The sequence below is a fragment of the Lolium rigidum genome, chromosome 3 (assembly GCF_022539505.1).
Source record: "Lolium rigidum isolate FL_2022 chromosome 3, APGP_CSIRO_Lrig_0.1, whole genome shotgun sequence".
NCBI classification, from domain to species: domain Eukaryota; kingdom Viridiplantae; phylum Streptophyta; class Magnoliopsida; order Poales; family Poaceae; genus Lolium; species Lolium rigidum.
The window spans coordinates 157664423-157672905 of NC_061510.1; positions in this window are offsets into that span (position 1 = coordinate 157664423).

Consider the following 8483-nt stretch of genomic DNA (forward strand, 5'->3'; position numbering starts at 1 on the left):
CGGACTCGCAGCTCTTTGCACAGAAGAAGGTGACCGAGCGCCGGGTTCAGCAGGAGTACAAGAACCTGGAAGCACCGTGGGATCCTTATGACCATCTGGTCGCCCTCTCTGCGCGGGTCGCCCAAATGCGCGCGGTGGACCGGAATCTTGCCGATCTGCCCGACGTGGCGATCCACCTCTTCAAGGTGCTGTGGCCCGAGCAGGAGGTGCCGGCGAACCTAACGCTTACCTCCGAGTGCCTGAAGGGTGCCAGCCGGCGAATCCGCGAATGGCAATGCTCAGCGGCTCGTGCCGGAGCGGATACGGCGCTACGCGTCGCCTGCTCCTGGCACGAAGACTTGGACCTGGACGCGCTCCTTGGCGTGCGCGAAAATGCTCCCACCGATATGGATCCGGTCCTCACCGCGAAGCGGCAGGATCGAGCCTACCGGATCGCAGAGTACGCCCAGGTCCGCACCTTCATCCCCCTCCTCCCGACGTCAATGACTACCTCAGTGACGAAGAAGAAGGAGAAGACAAGGAAGATGAAGATGCCGGAGCTGGTGACGCGCCTCCGGAAGCTCCCGAGGCCGGTGCTGTTCCTCCCGAAGCTCCTTCTGCTTTAGTGCTATCATCTGTAATATGTTTGCCTGCCCTGCTTACTTCAAAACAATGCTCATCAAATTCTACCCCGATATGCCGGGGTTTATGATGTAATATAAAACTTAGCCGTTCTTTTGGTTGTGCTACAACAATCTATGCCGGTATGTTATACCGGTAGCCTATTAACTTAAGTTTGTCTATTGTCTTAGCATTTTGCTCATTGTTTTGCTTTTATCTTGCACTGCAAAGATTCCGGAATTGTTTCCGCATCCAATCCGATGCACACTTGGCTCTTTTGCTTTGGCTCTGCCTACCTTCTCTGGGCGCTTTGGCGTATGAGCACAAAGTTCTTTTACCAAGCAAGCACTTTCTTGAACTTAGAAATAACTCGAAATTTTCGCAAAAAACCGGTACAACCGGGGTTAGTTAAATTTTCTGGATTGTTCGGTCCCACTCCCTCTTCTCGCAGTTCACGTGCTTAATACCTACCGGTTTATCTTGCTTGCCATGAAGCCGAGTTGCGGACAGCAGCAGAGTCGAAGAATCCGGTAGGTTTAGCACGTTACTAAACCGGAAAGAAAAAATGTTCAACAAGCAACCGGTAAACTGAAAAAATAAACATATTGCATGCAACTTTAGTAGGGGTAGTCCCCGAGATTCATTCGAGGTCCCGACATATTTTATTCATAGCAAATAAGGTACAAAAAGGAACTTCTTACACCACAACTTCAAGAGTAGAAAGGACGCAACAGAGCTACGTTCCACGGACGCCTTTCCTTTTTTCCATTCCTGTGCATCGATCAGGTAGTAGGCATCATTGTGGAGAGCTTTGCTCACAATGAAGGGTCCCTCCCATGGGGGTGAAAGCTTGTGCCGGCCTTCAGTGCACTGCACTAGGGGTAACACCAGATCTCCTTCCCGGAACACCCTCGGGTTAACCTTCCGGCCATGATAGCGTCTGAGGTTTTGCTGGTAAATGGCTGTTCTTGCCAATGCCAATTCTCTTGCTTCTTCTAGCAAGTCCACATCGTTTTCTCTGGCCTCTTTTACCTCTAGTTCGGTATAGAGCTGCACCCTTGGTGAGTCATGGAGAATGTCGGTTGGTATGACCGCTTCTGCTCCATAAACCATAAAGAATGGAGTGTATCCGGTGGACCGGTTTGGAGTTGTTCTTATGCTCCACAGCACTGATGGTAGCTCATCGAGCCAACACCCCGGTGAATTTTCCACCGCCTCAATGAGTCTTGGTTTGATACCGGAAAGTACCAAAGCATTTGTTCTTTCCACCTGGCCATTGCCTTGTGGGTGTGCCACTGAGCACAAATCCAACCGGATATTGTTATCCTCACAAAATCTTTTGAACTCACCTTGAGCAAAGTTGGTTCCATTATCAGTGATAATGCTATGCGGGTAGCCATACCGCAAGATAACATCTTTTAAGAACTTCACCGATGTGCGCCCATCACATTTTGCAATGGGTTTCACTTCTAGCCACTTGGTGAATTTGTCCACCATAACCAAGATGTGGGTCATATTTCCCCTTGCAGTTTTGAATGGGCCAACCATGTCAAGGCACCAAACAGCAAATGGCCAAGTTAGTGGTATGGTTTTTAAACCGGATGCTGGGGTATGATTTTGTTTGGCGTACCTCTGGCACCCATTGCATTTTCTTACCAAATCCTCGGCATTTTCCAAAGCAGTGGGCCAATAGAACCCATGCCGGAATACTTTTGCCACCAGCGCCCTTGACGAGGCGTGGTGCCCACATTCCCCTTGGTGAATCTCCTCAAGCATTTCTTTTCCTTCTTCCGGTTCCACACATCTTTGAAGGACACCGGTAACACTTCTCTTGTACACCTCGCCGTTGATGATGGTGTACGCTTTGGACCTCCTTTGGATCCTTCTGGACTCACTTTCATCAACCGGCAAGGTGTCGTTGATCAGGAATTCCTTAATAGGTTTAACCCAAGATGGTGCCTCTCGAACTAGGAACACCGGTACGTCTATCGCCATGCTATCCACCAGCATTGTGTCCTCCGGTATGGACGTAGCAGCCCCCGAGCTTACCGGGACAGTCCCCGGGTTTCCTTCATCGATATCCATTGGTACAACATGTGACTCCGGTACGAAGATGGATTCCGATTCCGGACTCGATTTGATTGATGGTACTCTTAAGTGTACCAAGGCTATTCCGGGAGGAATTTCTTGCCTGGATGAGCCCAGCTTGGACAAAGCATCCGCGGCTTCATTTTCCGCTCGTGGCACATGGTGAAACTCACAGCCCTCAAAGAAGCCGACAATCTTTTGCACGTGAAACCGGTATGAAGCCATGTTGTCATCTTTTGCGTCCCAATCTCCGGAACATTGCTGCACCACAAGATCTGAATCTCCGTAGCAAATGATCCGGTGTGCACCGATTTCTTTTGCGACCTTAAGTCCATGAATCAAAGCCTCGTACTCAGCAACATTGTTTGATGCCCTGAAATGTACTTGCAGAACATACCGGAGCTGATCTCCCTTAGGTGAGGTAAGCACCACACCGGCACCTAGACCCTCTTTGAGTTTGGATCCGTCAAAGTGCATCTTCCAGTATTCTATTCTTTGGTCTGGGGGCTTGTATTGCATTTCCGCCCAATCAACCAGGAAATCAGCCAAGGCTTGCGATTTTATGGCATCTCTTCTTTCATACACCGGTACGTATGGTGATATCTGGATTGCCCACTTTGCAATCCTACCGCTAGCATCTTTGTTGCACATGATATCAGATATGGGTGCCTCACTCACCACTTTCATGGGATGCTCCTCAAAGTAATGCTTAAGCTTTGTGGCGGCCATGAATACGCCATAAGTCATTTTCTGGAAATGCGGGTAGTTTTGTTTTGAGAGGGAGAGCACCTCGCTCAGGTAGTATACCGGCCTCTGCACGGTTTTTCCTTCCTCATCTCTTTCCACTACCACTACAACACTTACAACCCGGTTGGTTGCTGCTATGTACAACAACATTGGTTCCCTTTCCAAAGGTGAAGCCAGTATTGGTGCAGTGGCTAGCATTGTTTTTAGCTCTTTAAACGCCGCGTCTGCTTGAGGGGTCCAGACGAACGTATCGGATTTTTTCATGAGAGCATAGAGCGGCAGAGCTTTTTCTCCCAACCTGCTTATGAACCGGCTTAGCGATGCCAAGCTTCCGGTAAACTTTTGCACGTCCTTAAGATCTCGCGGTATAGTCATTCTTTTGATTGCCCGGATTTTTACCGGATTAACCTCAATGCCCCGGCTTGACACGAGAAAGCCAAGCAGCTTGCCGGCGGAAACACCGAAGGTACATTTTGCCGGATTGAGTTTCATTCGGAATCTTCTTAGGTTATCAAATGTTTGCCGGAGATCGTCGATTAAGGTTTCTTTTGCCTTAGTTTTTACCACGACATCATCCACATAGACTTGCACATTTTTCCGATTTGATCAAACAAGCATTTTTGCATACAGCGCTGGTACGTGATGTCTACGGGAGCTTCTATTCTTGTAGACAGTGTTGGGCCTCCAAGAGAAGAGGTTTGTAGAACAGCAGCAACTTTCCCTTAAGTGGATCACCCAAGGTTTATCGAACTCAGGGAGGAAGAGGTCAAAGATATCCCTCTCATGCAACCCTCGCAACCACAAAGCAAGAAGTCTCTTGTGTCCCCAACACACCTAATAGGTGCACTAGTTCGGCAAAGAGATAGTGAAATACAGGTGATATGAATGAATATGAGCGAGTAGTAATGGCGCCAGAAAATAGCTTGTCGGCGTGTAGTTGATGGTGGTAATATGGTAGCATGTAGTAACGCTAAGAAACGAGTAAACAAGCAGACGATAGCGATATTTAGGAGCAAGGCCTAGGGATTACACTTTCACTAGTGGACACTCTCAACATTGATCACATAACAGAATAGATAAATGCATACTCTACACTCTCTTGTTGGATGATGAACACATTGCGTAGGATTACACGAACCCTCAATGCCGGAGTTAACAAGCTCCACAATTCAATGTTCATATTTAAATAACCTTAGAGTGCAAGATAGATCAACACAATTACACCGAGTACTAACATAGCATGCACACTGTCAACATCAGCTATGAAAGGGGGAATAGATCGCATCAATACCATCATAGTAATAGTTAACTTCATAATCTACAAGAGATCACAATCATAGCATATACCAAGTACTACATGATGCACACAATGCCAACATTACATCATGGAGGAGGAATAGACTACTTTAATAACATCACTAGAGTATCACATAGATGATATTCAACTAGATCACAAAGAGAGAGAGATGAACCACATAGCTACAGCGGAGCCCTCAGCCCCAGGGGTGAATTACTCCCTCCTCATCATGGAGGCAGTGTCGTGGTATCGTCACGGCATATGCCATAGGGTGGCTAATCGAAGGTGGTTCCTGAGAGATCTCACGGCGGTATCCGGAAGCGGGTATGGGCACGAACGACACGGCGACGTACCCAGGTTCGAGGCCCTCCGATGGAGGTAAAACCTCTACTCCTGCTAGAGTGTATATGATATCACACAGTACAATGGTGCTCCTAGAGCTGTGTCCGGCTGCTCCTGGGAGGCTAAGGGAGACGATGGTCTCTCTCACAGGGCAGCGCTAAGGGTGGAATGAAGTGAGAATGATCGATCCCCTACACGAGAGGGGGTAGTGCGGCTTATATAGGCACCGGCACTTTACATATAAGACCCTATAGTCTACTGGCCGGCTTGGCCGGCTCCGGCTTCCGCTCCTTCCCGAGGCCGTGACGTCAGGAGCCGTTGAGGCGTAGTGGCCCGTCCCATCCGGCTGCCCAGGTCAGCGGTATGGAGAGGAGGTGTCCCTGTCGCCGTCAGCCACTGTAGCCAGTACGGATCGTCGTTAGCCATGATGGCCTTTCCGGCGCGTGGCACTATTGCTCCATAGTGCCCCGCGCTTTACGGAAGATAAAGTCAGCGTGGACTTTGGGAACCCGGATCACCAACCCGGTTCCTTCCAGTGCAAGACTCGCCAGCCTCGAGTCGGTCTGAGGTACAGACCCCCAGTCGGATATGGCTTGTAGAAGCCGGCCCGGCTACGGCATTGGCGGCCGTAGCCGAGCCGACTAGGACCTAGAGCCGGCCGGCTTCCGGACCAGCCGGCCACGGCGCCGGCCGGCTGCTCATCGGCCGGCCTTTGCCGCGAGCCGGCCGGTGGCCAGCCGGCTGCTCCGCGTCCATTGCCCTACCCGGGGTCTTCCCCCCGACATTAGCCCCCGAAGCTGGCAAGGTCCTGCGTTTAGAAGGACCTAGGCAGGTTTTCCTGGCTTCTTGAATATACTTGGCGGCACTCGGAGGGGCCGACTGAGAGTTTTCATTCAGCCGGCTGCACCCTCATCCGGCTCGTTCTTGCCGGCTGCTTCTAGCCGGCTGCTATTTACACTTGTGCAGCTTTTGCTTTCTCGCAAGTTTTGACGGCGTCTCCGCCTTGCAGATGAGTTTTGGTCCGAATTGAACTTCTTGTCCGGCTCCGGCTTGCGGCGCGCCGGAGTCTCCGCCGCCTCGGGTCCTGCACCCGACTTGACTGGTCTGACGCCAGGGCTCTGCCGCCGGTTCGTCTGGTCACATCAATGTCCCCTCCGGATCCGATGCGGTTGTGGGCGACGTGGTGTGGCAGTTTCTGGTAACGGCAGCGGTCGTGGGAGGAGTTACGGCGCAGTAAATCCGGAGACGTGGCCTACGTTGGCCACTTGGAGGCCAACCGCCCACGGCCGAGGGCTTTAAATGCCGCGGGGGAGGCATCGAGGCGGCACTTGCCCCCTTCTTCCTCCTCGCGCTCCCGTTTTCGCTCCTTCTCGCGCTCGAGCATTTCACTGCCCGCGCGCCGTCCTTCTTCCGTTCTCCTGGCGAGCTTCGGCCGAGCGGTTGCCCCGACGATCCTCCGCCGAGCTGCCGCCGCAACCCCACCAATCCGGCGCCACGGGGCCACGCGCATCGACGGCGCGCCCTTCTCCCCCGCGATCTCCTCCGGCGAGGAGCGGCTCTTCTTCGCCCTTCCGCCTCTCCTGGACCTCCTCCTCTTCTTCGTCCTCGATGGCCCAGCCGAGCGGCTCCTGGAAAGGTTCTTACATGCGGGAGGACGACATTGCCCGGCTGGTGCGCCTCCGCCGCATCCCGGCGGGGGTGATTACGAGGGCGCCGGGCGCGGAGAAGGAGCCTCGGCCGGAGCCCGGCGAACGCGTGGTCTTCCGCGCGCACCTCGACCGCGGATTGGGCCTGCCGGCCTCCAACTTCTTCCGCCGGTTCCTCGACCACTTCGGCTTGCAGCCGCACCACCTGCCGGCCAACGCCATGATCCTCCTCAGCTGCTACGTGGCCTTCATGGAAGGCTACGCCGGCTTGTGGCCGGATGTGGAGTTTTGGAGCCGGCTCTTCTACATCAAGGCGCGAGACGGCCGAAGGCCGTCTGAGGACCTGCGGCGCCGCCTCCATCTATCCTCGTACGGGTACGTCCTTCCCGCGGATTCCGACTGTCGATTCTGTGAAGAATTGGCAAATGTCTTTCTTCTATGTGAGGAACGAGAGCCCGGCCTTCGACCGGCTCAACCTGCCGGAATACAACCCGGCTCCGCCAGTCGGCAGGCTCAACTGGGGCTGCAACGCCATGTCCTCGGACCCGGACGCGGAGGTGAACCTCCTGTGGGACTTCCTGGGTGAGTGCGTCACGGGGGCCGGCTGAGTGCCGAGGACCTCCTCTGCACCTACGTCATGCGCCGGGTCATACCGCTCCAGTGGCGCGTCCACAAGATCGGCCATATGTCCGGCCGGCTCGATCCGACCCGGACGTCGAAGGCGGAGCTTTCCAAGTCTCAGGTGGCTCGCCGGGTGAACAACATCACCAAGGCCAACATGCCGGACAACTGGGATTGGGGGCTGCCGCCCTACGACCGGGAGCAGCCGCCTGAACTGGTAGGTTTGATGTTTTTGCCATCTTCCGGCTTGCGGCTGCGTGGCCGACTTGATATTTATCTTGTTGTTTTCAGCTTTTCACCCGCCAAGGCATCGAGGATGGCGACTTGGCGATGAAGGTCCGGACGCCGGATCACGTCGACCCGGCCGACCCAGCCGGCGACCAAGCCGGCGACGACGATCTGCCGGAGGTGCTGGATCGGGCGGCCGGGGGAGCATAACCCGCCGCCCTCGCCCGAGCATGAGCGAGGAGCGAGGATCAGCCGCAGGCGGAGCCGGCGGAATCCGGCACGGGGCCCATCCCGGCGGTGCCTCTGCGCGCGGTGCCGCCTACGAGCACGGCGACTTCCGCGCCGAAGGGGAGGAAGCGGGCCGTCGGCGGGTCTACGGCTGCTACGGAGGCGAGAGCCAAGAAGCAGCGCCGGCTGGCGCCCAAGAAGGTCCCGGAGAAAGCCGGGTGAGTTCTTTTTCCTCTCGTTGTTTGATTCCTTTTCTTTCCTTCCTTTTTGTACTTATCTTTTCTTGCTTGTTCGACTAGGGCTGCGATTAAGTTTACCCAGGGAGGCGGCTCTCGGCAGGCTCCTCCCGTCACGTCGCCGCTTCAGCGGCAGAGGAGGGAGCCAACCCCGCAACCTTCGGCACGCGCACGCACGCCGCCGGCTGCTAACGTGCCGCCTGCGGCCACGCCGCCTTCTGCGGGGGTGATGGGGATATGCCCATAGGGGGTGGGTCGCCAGTCCCACTCGCCGTGAAGACGGAGGCCCAGGCGGACCGCCAGTCGCCCAAGCGACTGGGCCCAAAGGCGACTGGGCCGTGATCCTAAGGAGGAGATCTGTGCGACTAGATTAGAAGATTATTTGCAAGAGGGTTAACGAATCCCGGATTAATAGCAACGGATACGATTCGGAGTTATCGCCATGTAACC